Raw genomic sequence first — 15,392 nt, forward strand, 5'->3', positions numbered from 1 at the left:
TGACTATTCACTAGTTCTTTCCATGCCTGTGGACCCCCAATCCTGGGATGCCATAGAAGAGCCCACAAAAATATAGGCCAGTGGCCGGGTGCAGTGACTCATGCCTGTAATCCCAGCACTTTGGGAGGCAGAGGCGGGCGGATCACGGGGTCGGGAGATCGAGACCATCCTGGCTAACACGGTGAAACCCCGTCTCTACTAAAAATACAAAAAATTAGCTGGGCGTGGTGGTGGGCACCTGCAGCCCCAGCAACTTGGAGGCTGAGGCAGGAGAATGGCGGGAACCCGGGAGGCGGAGCTTGCAGTGAGCCGAGATCGCGCCGCTGCACTCCAGCCTGGGCGGCAGAGCGAGACTCCAATTAAAAAAAAAAAAAATTATATATATATATATATGCGCGCCAGTATTCCCCTGAATGTTAGGTAATACAAATGCTAGTTACTTATTTGGCCAGTTTCTGGCTTGCTTTGAAGTTAAGGAAAATATTAGTATTCTATACTAACTGCAGTAAAATTAAGGATATTGCTCTAAAAAAGTAAATCAGAAAAGTGGTGTACAGACTTAGTATAGAGCATATATACTCACTTTAGTCCAGGTAAGATCAAGTAACTAGTAGAACATCTAAAATATATATCATATGCAATATTTTCCACACAGAGAAAAATATTTTTAGCATTTCAATAACTGTTATTATCCCTAGCAAACTAAAAGGTTGATGCTCAATAGAAATAATAGATTTTATTTAGAAGGACTGAGGTTCAGGTAAATGTATCCGCATTCCTTTTTTCTTTCTGAAATTATGATGAAAGGTTTTCACAGTCTTATTCTGATACTGGTTTCCTCAAGTACAAAGTAAAGAAATTAAACAGCCAAACATTAAATTATCTGTTTACTTATAGCATACCTGACATCTTTCCATGGATGTACAAAACGCAGAAAACATAGAGCATTGAAGTAGCTCCAATGTAACATTTTCAGAATCAGATTGTTTTGTGTTTTGTCAAATTTAAAATAAACAATCTTTTTTCTTTCGTTTACGTGAAAGCATATATTCATATTCCCTTTTGGAAACATAGAGTAAGAAACTGTTTCAGAGAAGGTGCTGCACTAAAAAGGCATTATTATGACTGAACATGATTAAACATGGGATAGAAATAACAGACTGGAAATCAAGTACGGAAGTGAAATGCCTGTTTAACTCAACTGAAGTGAAATTTAGTAAGTTATGTAGCTTGAAGGCACTATCTGGCACATACTATGTTTTGAGATGGCTAAAACTAAGAAAAATTGCTATGTGGGCAAAACTGACAGAAATTCTGCTTCATTTTATTGCTAGAAATCTACATTTGGCATCTTGATCTGTGTCCCACAGAGTGTCACACTGTGTTCTAGTCACCCTTGCAGGGCTTTATGTCCTATTTTTCTCTATCTCTAACCATATATCTCCTTAGGTCTCTGCTTTCCTGTTTTCTAAGGTGACTGTGAGCTAATCTGATCAACTAAGCCAAGCTAATGTGCTCGCCAATACAGATACATTAATATGAAGTGTTTTAACCCCTTCCATGAATATCTTCCCCAATGCCATATTGGACTCTATAGAAAGTAGTTCTGCCTTTCCTTTCTTATTAAAATAAATTATCAGTGGTGAGAATTTCATATCAGATAGCTTTGACAACACCATGTCAGATCATGAAAGTATTACTGGGCTTGTGGAGACTTTCGGTGTTTCCACAAGAGACACAAAGGGGATTTTATACCTCATAACAATTAATTTCTTGAATTAATTGGAAGTGAAAAATGGGCATGGTTATTTAATTTGAATGTAGCATACTTGTTTTCCAACTAATTGTCTTCCTTACCCATGATTTTGCAGATCGTAAGTGATTTTCTGTTTGATTTTCCTTTTTGCATTTATGTTGTAATGCTTTATATATCTTTTCTGAATTTCAGTTCTCTAATGGAGTAAGACAAAACTTAGGATTTTTGTTACTACCTTCAATTATGTTAGTTGTTAATTTTGGGATAGATCAACTTTTACATTTTGTGGTATCATAATAAGAGTTTTCTTTAAAATTAAATTTGAGATGGATGAGTGGAATACAGGACACGTGGTCCTCAAAATGCCTATAACAAATTAGAAAATTGTTGGCAGTCAGCAAATGTTAGTTTTCTTTCTTTTAAATACAAAACACTCATCTTGATGCTGTTGAAAAATTTCCTTACTTTATGCCTGACTTCTCCCTACCCCCAGTATGTAGATAAAGTTCTTAAGAACTTTGATAGAAAAACTTTGATAGAAATTTTGATGTAAGACACTATAGAACAGACGTAATATTTTCTGTTTCTACCCTACTCAAATAGTTTTGCTTTTTCAACAAATGGGACTGGGCAGGGCAGTTGTAGGGAGCCTTTTAAACAATTTGTATGTCAGGAATGCATAGCAAATATCAGTTTCCTGTCTGTTATCCTGTATCATCAATAAAAAAAATTTACTCTGGAAATATGAGCTTTAAAAGTCATAACTGAATTCTTGTTCCTAGTGAAAAGACATCCACCAATCCAATTTTGCTATTATAACATACAGATATTCTTTTACTTGTTCTGGAGAAAATAGAATTTTAGAATTTATAACAGCCATCTTTTTAAAAGTATCTCTTTATCTTGTAAATATACATATTCCTGTACATATTGTCTGAATTCCATTGCAGACATTATTATGAATGGTTCATATATATTTTGATAATGGCATATAATATCAAATCCACTTATAAACATAATATTTAGGCAGAAATCATCTTGATGAATTAGATGATCTCTAAAGTTTTTTCTAGCTTTAATATTAGGTGATTCTAAGTAGCACGTACAATGGACAATATGTATATTATATATATTTAAAATGGATTCTATAGTGAGAAGTTATTTTTGCAGTTAATAAAATACTCCATTGAAAATCAATTACTGCACTCATTTTCATAATGCAAAACTGTAAGGTTTATTGGTAATAATAATAACCTCCATGGGAACAAAATAGAAAAAAAAAAACCAACTGAAAGAAAATTTTCACTGAATTTAACAAATATCAACAAACTCTCAGTGTTCTTTTCTTTTAAAAACATTATTTCTGTTTCATTAAATTTCTAAAGTAACCTTTCAAAACAAACATTGTTTCTACTTTAAAAATTAAAAACCACCAACAAACCACCGCCACAATAACATACTACTAAGGAAAAGCCTCAAAACATGCCTTAGCGCTGGATGAATATAGTAGTCCTCACTTACCTGAGGTTTTGCTTTCTGTGATTTCAGTTACCCTTGGTCAACCTTGATCCAAAAATATTAAATGAAAAATTCCAGAAATAAACAATTCAAAAGTTTTAGATTGTGCAGTGTACTGAGTAGCTTGATGAAATCTTACACTATCCTGCTCTGTCTGGCCCGGGACACCATATCCACACCGTACGCATTACTCTCTTGGTTATCAGATTGACTTGCAGTGCTTGTGTTCAAGTAACCCTTATTTACTTAATAAGGTCCCAAAGCACAAGTGTTGTGATGCTAGCATATTGTTATAAAGCTTCTATTTTATTATTAGTGATTATTGTTAACCTTTGACTGTTTCTAATTTATAAATTAAACTTTATCATAGGTATGAATGTTTAGGAAAAAAACATAGTATACACAGGGTTCAGTTCTATCTGTGGTTTTAGGCATCCAGTGGGGGTCCTGGAACATATCCCTCTTGGAAAAGGGGGAAGTACTGCACTCCATTTCCAACTTGGGAGCCAGATCTTCCAACATAAAGTTCAAGGACTCATCATTTATTCCCTTCAGTTTTCCCTTCACTCAAAGGAAATTTAAAATTGCAAAATGAGTTCTCCAATCATGGTCTTATTTTAACAGTCTAGAATATCAGGCTAAACATTGCATGTTTACTCTAAATTTGTATTAGTGAAGATGACTGGTGGAAATCACTGAAAGAGAGAAGGATACACTGTATCTAATTGTCTTTGTAGTAGAGAATTCAAAACTTTATGTACTTTGAACTATTTTAAATTAACACAATAATATATAAACAGTGAATCACTATTCTTTCCCCAAGATAAAATTTTAAAAATTATATTATCAAAAGGACTACTTATGGACTCACAGTTTGGATCTCTGTGCCTGGTGTCCTTGTTCAGTGGGTGAGAATCCCTGTCTACTGAACTCCTCTTGAACTTCAGTAGGTTTAAGCTCAGATTTAAAATCCCCAGATATTGATGACCCTTGCAGAAATAGCTCTGAACAAGTAATAGGATTGGCAGAATTAGCAAGACCTGTTCATTTATAATAAGGCAAAACCAAACAAAGAGTAGTCAGTTTATATTTTACAGAACACATTGAATGGATGAGAGACAGAGATCATTATGAGTACTTATTTATCACAGTAACAAGAGTTGTATTCATTAGTCCCATAATCATCTATTGAGCACTTACTTTGTGTGAAACAAGCAGTACCTAGGCACTAGGGTACAAAGACAAACCCCATTTCCTATATCGTGGGGCTTGCAGTCTAGTGGGGNAATGAATACATTTAGATTTTTAAATTATAAGGTTTAGTCATATGTAGCTTCACCCAGAAACTTTAAGTAGATCTTAATGCAATTTAAACAGTGATAATGTCTAAATAAATTTTAATAGTTATGTTTTATTATACTAAATTAATTTGTTATTTATTTATTCTCGTTAGTAGGAGGGAAATCTGTCACATTTCAGAACTTTGTTGGCTTATACTTTTTTATTGTAGAATTTGATTTGAAGAATAGAGAAGAGTACATAAAATTTACAATATTTAAGAGAGTCACAACCATAAATATTTTCATAGAGATTCTTCCAGAAATCAAAGTATTTTCTAAATTAACTTTCATTTTCATCCTTAAGTCAGATTTTTACCTCCCATTTAGCAGGTTTCATGTTTACCTCCCATTTAGCAGGTTTCCAGTTTGTGTGCTATACATGTGCTTTTCAACAAAGTTTCTCAGGGTAATTCACTTTCAGTTTTTATGAACTGAGTGTTTTTTCTCTAGCTAAAGAATCTAGAATGTAGTCAGGTGCAATACAAATGTAACTTAAAAGATGCCTTCTGATGGCAAGTGTGAAGAAATTTAATATTTCCATTTGATGATAAAAAATGTCATAGTGGTTTTAACATTCAAAAAATATATTTTAAGTTACTGTCAAATATAGCGTGGTACTCATATGTTCAAATATGTAATATAAGCACAAGTATAGAGACTTATGGTAAAAAAAAAAATTACTATGGCAATTCCTATGCTACCCCCACCTTCCCAACACAGATATTTCCATAATTTGCTTTTTATTTTGTGCTATCTCTGGCACTTGTTTACTGGAAGGATTTGGGGTCATTATGGACATCACACACTTGCTTCCATTTTGGACAAGCATACTTGATCTAATTGCTTCAATTATGAATTGAGTAATCTTTGTAGATCATGAAAACTTGTCAAGAAAAGAGTCAAAGCCCAAAAGGTCATTATTTCATACATATGATTCTTGATTGATGTAAAAACATTTAAAAGTATCAGAATTATATGTTGATGTACTGTTTAGATTTTTGTATATGATTTTACATCCAATTTTAAGAATACTAAATACTTTACAAAGCACAAACATTATAAACCAGCTGAAAATATCTTAGAAAACAGGAATAAAAATATTAATAATTAGGACACTTCCTGAGTGCTCATCATGCCAGGTGAGGTACTAATTGTTTACTTTGCATAATCTTTACAACAATCCTCGGCTCGGAGGTAGGTCAAGTATAATTTTATAGATGAGGAGACAGGCTTGAATAAGTTTTGTAACTTTTCTAATTGATGCATTTATTCCCCAATATTTGTGGAATGCCTGCTGTGTGAAAGCACTCTTCTGTGGACAAGGTATTTCTATATACAGCAGCAAGAAAACAGTTTTATGTTTCAAATGTTGACATTATGTCCATGCAGACCCCAGTGTTCGAATTCAGGTATGACTTAATTCCATGTTCCACACTATTAACCAGTAAAGTCTCCTGTTTAGGGCAGATTAAATTACCTGCTCTAAAAAGATGAAATTATAGAATTTTCTTTAAATTCTAAACAGCCTTCAATGGAGATTTTTCTGGTTCCAGGGCTGTCATACATATCTACTTCCTCTTTTTTTTTTTTTTTTTTTTTTGAGTGTGAGAAAGTTAATTGTAAGAAGAGAATTGACAGAAAAGCGTGAATTCCTTAGGAGTTCAAGGACAGCTATACACTCTAGTCCTAGAAGAATGGAATGTCAGCTCAAAATCTTGGTGGATACAATGCTGCGTAAACACCTTAGCAGCTGGGAGGGGTCTGTTGATCTTCCCAGAAGGACTCAAACACCAAGACTGTGGCTTTCCATCCCACTAACAGCATGCACTGCCTGCCCCCAACCCTGCTCCTCCTGCCATGACTGATCTTCTGTCACTAGTTAATACTCTTCCGAAGGCCATATCACCTTTACTTTACAGCCTGTGCTTCCTCAATATTTATTTTCTTATTTCTTCTGTTTTCCATAACCCCCTTCATGGCCTTGACTCTACTCAAGACACCTATCTATAGAAATTTTTTAAGCCTCCCATCTATTGATAACAGCTTGGCTATTTCCATGTTTCCAAATGAGTATTCTGGGAGAATCTGACTTGTTTAGCCCAAACCATTTTGCTTCATTATGCCATTGACATAATTTGGCCAAGGTCACACCATTGGTCTAATCAGCTTTAGCCAGATGGCAAGGTTATGTGACCTACATAGGGCTACTCTTTCAGTAGGGGCTGGGGCATTTTTTGTAATAAAGGGTGTAAGTGAAGCAGACGCTGTGGCAGACATGGTTTTTACTAAAAATAAGCCTTATCTTACTTTGACCTTGAAAACATGTCCCTCAATCTTCAAATAGCAGAATTAAATTTAGAGCTGGAAGGGCATATTGGAAACAAGACCATACTGCTGAAAAGACTTACCAGAATGAGATAGTGCTGTAATTTATTCTGTTTAGGATTTTATTTCCCTTTTCCGATATGTGTTCTACTCTTTCGTGTCTGAATTTTATTCTTCTTGATTGAGAAGAGGAAAGCAAGGTAAGAATTCCAGTTTCTCTTTCTCTTTGCAATTTATTATTCATGTAAAGAGGAGACATATCTTCCTTCATTGTCTTCTCACTATATGCATAATTTAAAACCTTTTTATTCTTAACATATTTTTGAAACCAAGTTTACTTTGGATTATAGTATTCTTTGTATTATTTTATCATATTTGATTGCATACCCTTTTTTCCACCTTTTTATAGTATCCTTTAACAAATCATCTGGGCATTCACTGAGATGTTACAACATCAGCCACTTTATCTTTCTCCTTTCCTAAAAATATGTGGAGATAGTTATTATCAGAATTTTATTATCTCTTGATGTTTTTTCTTTTAGAGAGTCTTTGGCAAAAGAATATATAACTTTTTTTTTTTTTTTTAAGAGAAGGGGTCTCATTATGTTACCTAGAAGGCCTTCAAGTCCTGGGGTCAAGTAACTCTTCAGCCTCAGCCTCCCAAGTAGCTGGGATTACAGGCATCTTTCTTCTGTAATGCTTATGGCCTTCTATGTATCTGTAGCACTTATTCTTCTATAGTCAGCCTTCCTTTTCTTTTCTTTTTGTAGCTTAAGTCCCTTAGTTGTTTCCTTTTGAAGGTTTACAACACATGCTTGTTACTGGTTGGTTATTTTTTTGCTGGACAGAATTAACTCTGGAGTAGCAATTTAACGTTTTATCCTCCATCTTTTGAAAAATATTGTCAAAAGATGGAGGATAAAACATTATCCTCCATCTTCAAGAAATTTTTATTTGTCCTGAAGGAAGTTTCCATGATAGTCCATTTGGTATCACTAGATATTCCTTTATATCTAGTGATACCCACCTGAGGCTGGGTAATTCATAAAGAAAAGAGGTTTGTTTGACTCATGGTTCTGTAAACTGTACAAGAAGTATGGCATCAGTAACTGATTCTGGTGAGGCCTCAGGAAGCTTTTATTAATGGCAGAAGGCAAAGGGGAGCTAGTGTGTCACATGGTGAAAGTGGGGCAACAGAGACAGGAGGGAGGTCCCTGACTTTTTAACAACCAGATCTCATGTGAACTCCTTACTGCTGGGAGGGCCCCAAGCCATTCAGGAGGGATCTGTTCCCATGACCTAAACACCTCCCAAGAGGGCCCCACCTCCAACGTTGGGGATCACATTCTCTCTCTCTCTCTCTCTCTCTCTCTCTCTCTCTCTCTCTCTCTCGACAGAATCTTGCTCTGTCTTCCAGGGTGGGGTGCAGTGGTGCAATTCCAGCTCAATGCAAACTCTGCCTCCCAGATTCAAGCAATTCTCCTGCCTAAGCCTCCCGAGTAGCTGGAATTACAGGCCTGCACCACCATGCCCGGCTAATTTTTACATTTTTAGTAGAGACAACGTTTCACCATGTTGACCAGGCTGTTCTCAAACTCCTGACCTCAGGTAATATTCCCACCTTGGCCTCCCAAAGTGCTGGGATTACAGGCATGAGCCACCGTGCCCAGTCCCCATATTCTTTTAAAAAATCTGAGCATATTTCAATTTTACTCCACATATTTTGCTATCTTTACAGGGAATGCATCCCGAATGCAACAAATAATATGCTTTTCACATTCCATTATGCATATTTTTGCAGAAAATGAATGTTATTATCAGAAGAGAACTCAAAAAGGATTTCTATGAAGTCTCTGGCAGAAAACCAAGACATTTACAAATGCAAGTGGTATTTTCATTTTCTTTTTTTAAAGACCATGATGTAACATGAGAAAACAAAATACCAGAAGTGAAAGGCTGGCTCCACTGAAGATGTTCAGTAATAAGATTTGATTTTTTAAAATCACATCTTTTATGGGCTCTCAGGACATGGAAACAAGATCAAAAAAGGTGGTTTTCTGGAGACTTTCCAATCAAAGCAATGAAGATTTAAAGTCAAATAAAAGGTAAATGGAAAAAATACAGTAAGGTACAAAAGATGATTCCTTGAAAGACATCAGAAATCAAGCCAGAACAAGAGCAGTGGTAAAGATTCGCAGGAATTAGGAAGAAATTTTGAAATAATTAGGAAGTGGTTTTAAATAATGATATGAACTGTTTTACATAGGACCTTAAAAATTGTGGTGCTATATTATTATATCATTTAATCCTCATAACAAGATATGAAGGGTACTATTGCCTCTATTTTACTGTGAAAGCTGTTTTAGAGAGGTCTAGTAGCTAGTTAATAGTCACACCTCTAGGAAATGACAATCAGCATTCTAACCCAGGTTGCAAATCCACTGTTCCTCCACTAGATTACACACAATCTATTTCTATACATCACTGTATGGATCATAGGCAATAAATTAAACCTAAAATGCATTTACAAAAGCTAGTAAATGCATCTTGGCATTTTCCACAAACATTTGGTATGATTCAAAGCTCAGGGGAAAATGATAATAAAAGAAGAAACCAGGCCGGGCGTGGTGGCTCACGCCTGTAATCCCAGCACTTTGGGAGGCTGAGGGGGGCGGATCACGAGGTCAGGAGATCGAGACCATCCTGGCTAACATGGTGAAAACCCGTTTCTACTAAAAAATACAAAAAATTAGCCGGGCGTGGTGGCGGGTGCCTGTGGTCCCAGCTACTTGGGAAGTTGAGGCAGGAGAATCGCTTGAACTCGGGAGGCAGAGGTTGCAGTGAGTTGAGATCACGCTCCTCACTCCTCTAGCCTGGGGGACAGAGTGAGACTCCATCTCAAAAAAAAAAAAAAAAAAAAAAAAAAAAGGGTGGGGGGGTTGATTTTGCCAAATGTACCTTTTAATTTGTATGAGTTCAAATATCTAATTTGAGGTATAGACAACTTAGCAAAATTTTCTATGACATGTATGGCACCAGATATTTAAAATCTCATAACTATTATTTTGACTGGTATGCAGCACATCACATGGTCATAAAATTGTCTAAGGAAATAATCGATGCTCCATTGCTTAACTATTGCTTAATTTGTTTCACTTAGTTTACATTTTCTACTGTTTTTTTAAGAGATAAAGAGATAGAGACAGGACATTATCTTAAGTGAAACAAGCCGAGTACAGAAAGACAAATATCGCATGTTCTTACCCATAAATGGGAACTAAAAAGTTTATCTCATGTAGGTAGAGAATGGAATGCTAGTTCACAGAGGCTGGGAAGGGATAGGAGATGAAGAGAAGTTGGTTAATGAGTTCAAAACTAGAGTTAGACAGAAGGAATAAGTTTTGATAGCACCGTAGGGTGACTACTGTTAATAAAGATAGATTGTCTAGAAGAGATGTGAAATGTTCGCAGCAGAAAGAAATGATAAATATTCAAGTAGATGCATATCCTAAATACCATGATTTGATCATTAAACATTGTATGCATGTATTAAAATATCACACGTACCTCATAAATATGTACAATTATTCTGTATCAATAAAAAATAAACCCAACTGTTAGAGCTAACAAATATATTTAATGATATTGCAGGATAAAAAATCAACATGCAAAAATATGTTGTGTCTCTATACACTAACAACGAACTATGTGAAAGGGAATTAGAGAAAACAATCTCATTTACAATTGCATCGAAAAGAATAAAATACTTCACAACTAAATAAATAAAAGACTTAGATCCTGAAAACTACAAGACATTGCTGAAAATAAAATGTAAAGACGTCCCATTTTCCTAGAGTGGAAGATTTAATAATGTTAAAATTTTAATACCACCTAAACCAATTTACAGGTTGTATTTAATCCTTATCAATAATCCAATTTTTTATGTAAACAGAAAATCAATCCTAAAATTCACAAAGGACCCTAAATACCCTAAACTATCCTTAGAAAGAACAAAACTGTAGGCATAACACTTCCTGGTTTCAAAGTTGATTACAAAGCTACAGTAATTAACATAGTAGGGTACTCACATAAAGACAGACACATATAGCAATGCAACAGAATAAAGGGTCCAGAAAAAATCCCACACATATATGGTCAACTGATTTATAACAAGGGTGCCAAGAATACATGATGGGGAAAGAACAGTGTTTTCAACAAAATGGTGTCGGGAGAGTGGATTCCACATGTAAAAGAATGAAGTGAGACCTTTATCTTACGCTATATACAAAATCAACTCGAAATGGATTAGACTTAAATATAAAACCTGAAACTGTAAAACTCCTAGAAGAAAACAGGGAAAATTTTGTGACATTAGTCTTGGCAATGATTTCTTGGATATGTCACCAAAAGCACAGGCAACAAAAGCGAAAGTAGACAAATGATACTACATCAAACTAAAAAGTTTCTGCAAACAAAGGAAACATTTAACATAATGAAAAGCCAACCCATGAAGTGGAAGAAAATATTTGCAGGCCACTTATCTAATTAGGAGTCAATATCTAAAATATATAAGGATCTCCTTCAACTCAATAGCAAAAAGCACATAACCTTATTAAAAAGTCAAAACCTTTGCAGAGCAGTCATATATTGAAAAAATAAAAAATAAAAAAATAAGAAATAAAAACTGGACAAAGGATTTGAATAGATATTTCTCCAAATAAGACATACAAATGGCCAATAAGTATATGAAAAGATGCTGAACATTGCTCATTATCGGGGAAGTGCAAATCAAAACCACTTTAAAATATCACCTTATATCTGTTAGGATGGCCATTATAAAAAAACAAATGTCTCTTGTAAATACCATGTAGGTATATACTGTCTATTCTATCTAAATTGCTAATGTCTTTCTTTTAATTGGATAATGTAGTCCGTGTACATTTGTTGTGATGACTGATAGATTTAACACCTATCATTATATGTTTTAATTTTTAATGACATTTATATGATTTAATTTTTGCCTTCGTCTCTTATTACCAAATTTCCTTTTGATTGATTATATTTTCCTTAATCCCTATAAATTCCTTCTTCTATTTGGAAGACATTCATTATTAAAAAAATATCTTTCAATGAAATATATTCAAAAAGGGCATATATCATGAACTCATTGAATTTTCACATTTTACTGCCAGTCACCATTTGTCTTTCTCTGAGAGTAATCATTATTCTAACTTCTAACACCATATAGTCTATAATATGTATGTTATATATAAAACATGTCTACATACATAGATGGCCCTTAAACATAAGGAAATACGTTCAGTTTTACTCATAATATGAGAAGTGAGAATATGAGAAAGTAAAATTATACTGATACCCTTCCTGACTTATCAGATACGCAAAAACTCAAAAATCTTGGCGACATATTCTGCTGGCAAGATGTGGGATAGCACTTTCATACGTTCCTGGTAGGAATAAAAATTGGTACAAAACTTATAAAGGAAAATTTGACATTATCTAACAAAATTACATGTTATTACCTTTTGACCTAGCAATTCCACTTACGAGTATTTACCCTGAAAATATATCTCTAACTATATGAGAATTTATATGCACACATTTATTTATTGAAGCATTGTTTATAATTTTACAATATTAGGAACAACCTAAATGTCCATCCATAGGAGGTTGGCTAAATTAACTATGGCACATTCATAGAATGAAGTACTATGGAAATTTAAAAGGAAAAGATCTCTAAGACTGATATGAAGTGATTTGCAGAATATATTGTCAAGTTGGAAAAGCAAAGTTAAAATTGTATGAAGTATATATAGTATGCTATCTTTTGGGTAAGAGAGAGAAGGAGATACAAGAAAATGTACATATATCTGTTTATTTTTGCAAAAAGAAACGCAGGAATGAAAAACCCGGAAACCAATAAGATTGGTTACCTACTAGGAGTGAGTGAGAATCAAGAGTTGAGAATGAGGGAGTGATGCCTCCCCAAGTATAATTTTTCATACAGTTTTAACTTTTGTAATCTTGCTAATATTTTACATGCTCAAACTAAACTCACAAAATAAATCTAATAAAAATCAGAGGAATCTAAAATGGAATTCAAACAGAAACAAGTGAAAGTATTTCAAATAAAAATACAACCACATTGAATATGGGGGCAATGGACCCAAGTTATTTTTTGATATAGTGTTTTGGAAACTTAACCTAGGAATAAAGACCAAAAGAACTATATATAAGTACTGAACTTTAATAAGTAGCACTGTTGTTTTTGATGTTGTAAGTTAGTAACATGTTACACTTTATGTGTTTTTAAGGATTGGGCAAACAAATAAATTGAGTGTAAAAGAAGTCTGATTCCTCATTGTTGAAAGAAAGACAGCCATGGATTGGGAAAAGAGTAGAGTGAATCCTGTGATTGGGATTGAAGATATCAGTATGAATTCACAGCTTGTTCTATCTACCTGTCTATCAGCTATCTGATTATCTCTCTGTTTATCTATCATCTATCTATCTATTTATCATCTATCAAACTTATCTATCCACCCATCTATGTATCCCTATCATCTACCTATGTATGTGTATACATTTCCCAGCTCTGTGCACTAAGAGGGCCCAAAACAATGATACCCTAGTAGTAATGAGTATATTTAGTACTCACATCTTGAGAAACAATGTCTTCACTAAAATAAATCAAGGCATGTTGGGAAAGAAATTAGCTAGGGCTGGAACAGAAAAGTACAAAATAGGCCTAAGATACAATCTTACGCCGATAATTAAAGCATGCTAAAAAAAAATCAGGGCGATGTATCAGAAGGATACAGGAATCAGCTTGAAAGGGCTCTACTGGTCAAATTTGGAAAAATTTGAGCATCAAAATGACAATAATAATGGATTTAATCTATAGAATAAAGGACTTATGGGTATATAGTGATATAAATAAATGGGGGAAAAGGAAAATCCCTTCTTTATAGTGAAATGCCAACCAAGATGTAGAAGGAATAAAGAGTTAAAAAATGAGCTATTAGGTAACCATCATGGTAATATTTCATTCAGGTAAGAATTATTAATGGATGCTAAACCTATTGTGTGGCAGTTTGATGAGGAGCAGGATATTTATATAGCCTCAAGTTATTTCCCCACAAATTATGTATAAATTACAAAGAGAAAAAAATCAAATTTACAGTGGAAAAACCTGATAGAAACCATTTAATGACTTGATCAGTTAAAAATCACCAACAATGAGACAAACTGACATCATGCGCATTCTGATTCTGAAAAGACACAGCACAACTTCTGTGATATTCTTACCAAAAATATGTAGTCTGAATTTAATCATGAGGAAATATCAGACAAAAACAAAACTGAGGGGCATTCTACAAAGTAACTGGCCTTCCATGGGGAAGGTTGTGAAAGAGAAAAAGAACTATTTCTGATTAAGGAGATTAAAGAGACATGGCAGCTAAATGGAATATATGATCCTGGATTACAGGATTCTGGATTACAATAGTTCTTGGGTTTTAAGGACATTATTAAGATGATTAGTGAATGTTCTTACTCTTAGGAAATACACACTGAAGTATTTAGAGATAATGGGGCACTACATCTACAAATTTACTCTCTAATGATTCTGATTAAGGAAAAAAATGTGTAAAAATACACAGTTAAATTTTTTTTGTGACTTTTAAATTTGAAATAATTTTAAACATACCTAAAAGTTACAAGGATAATACATGGAACTCCATAATATTCTTCTCCCAGATCCTTCAATTGTTAACATTTTATCACATTTGTTTAATAATTCTCTCTTTTGTAATATTCTTCCCTCTAGGTGTGCTTGAAATTATTTCAAAGTAGAAAACCACACAAAATTAAAAGACTCATTTTTTCCTATTTCTTTTTGCTTGCTAAGTAGGTTAGCACATGGCAGCAGTTAAGAACATTATTTTTAGAGTAAGAAATGCCCATGCTCAAGCCCTAGTTCTTTTGCTCATTGTTGTAGTGATATCCTTCTCTGAGCCTCTGATTTCTAATCTATAAAAGGATAAGAATATTGACTTTATATCATGGATGTGAGAATCTAATAAATATAAATTACTTAACATAATAACTAGCATATAATGAGCAGCTAATAATTTTATTATCAGTATTTTTATTTTTGCTTCCTCTGCTTCCCTCATTTCTATATATCTTTTCTTGTGTCTTAATTCAAATAATTTTAGTGCCTACTTTTAAAACCTCATCGTTTTCTTTACCTCTGGGATGTTCAAGACTTACTTCTTTTATGGGAGACTACAGTTTAGCATGCTCAGACATCTCTATATCTTGCCTTTGAATATTAGAAATACATACTTTATAATGAACATTTTTGTATTATTTCTCTTTGGGGTTATTCATCTGATTTTTTTGCTTTGCATTTTGAGTCTATAGTTTGGAAC

The 15,392-nt window shown here is 34.0% G+C and overlaps 1 protein-coding gene and 1 long non-coding RNA gene across 2 annotated transcripts in view; one reads left to right on the forward strand and one right to left on the reverse strand.

Moving 5' to 3' along the window:
- Nucleotides 1-4,195, reverse strand: part of PDC (phosducin) — a 21,831-nt gene extending 17,636 nt beyond the window's left edge. The window contains exon 1 of the mRNA XM_017848054.1: nt 4,146-4,195. The gene's annotated coding sequence lies outside the window, so the exon portion shown is untranslated. The remainder of the gene's footprint in view (nt 1-4,145) is intronic.
- Nucleotides 1-13,291, forward strand: part of LOC108512703 (uncharacterized) — a 39,505-nt gene extending 26,214 nt beyond the window's left edge. The window contains exons 4-5 of the long non-coding RNA XR_001880661.1: nt 8,965-9,044; nt 13,272-13,291. This is a non-coding gene — a long non-coding RNA (uncharacterized LOC108512703). The remainder of the gene's footprint in view (nt 1-8,964; nt 9,045-13,271) is intronic.
- The last annotated feature ends 2,101 nt before the right edge of the window (nt 13,292-15,392 follow it).

This window comes from Rhinopithecus bieti, unplaced genomic scaffold (assembly GCF_001698545.2).
Source record: "Rhinopithecus bieti isolate Rb0 unplaced genomic scaffold, ASM169854v2 scaffold_27006, whole genome shotgun sequence".
NCBI lineage: Eukaryota > Metazoa > Chordata > Mammalia > Primates > Cercopithecidae > Rhinopithecus > Rhinopithecus bieti.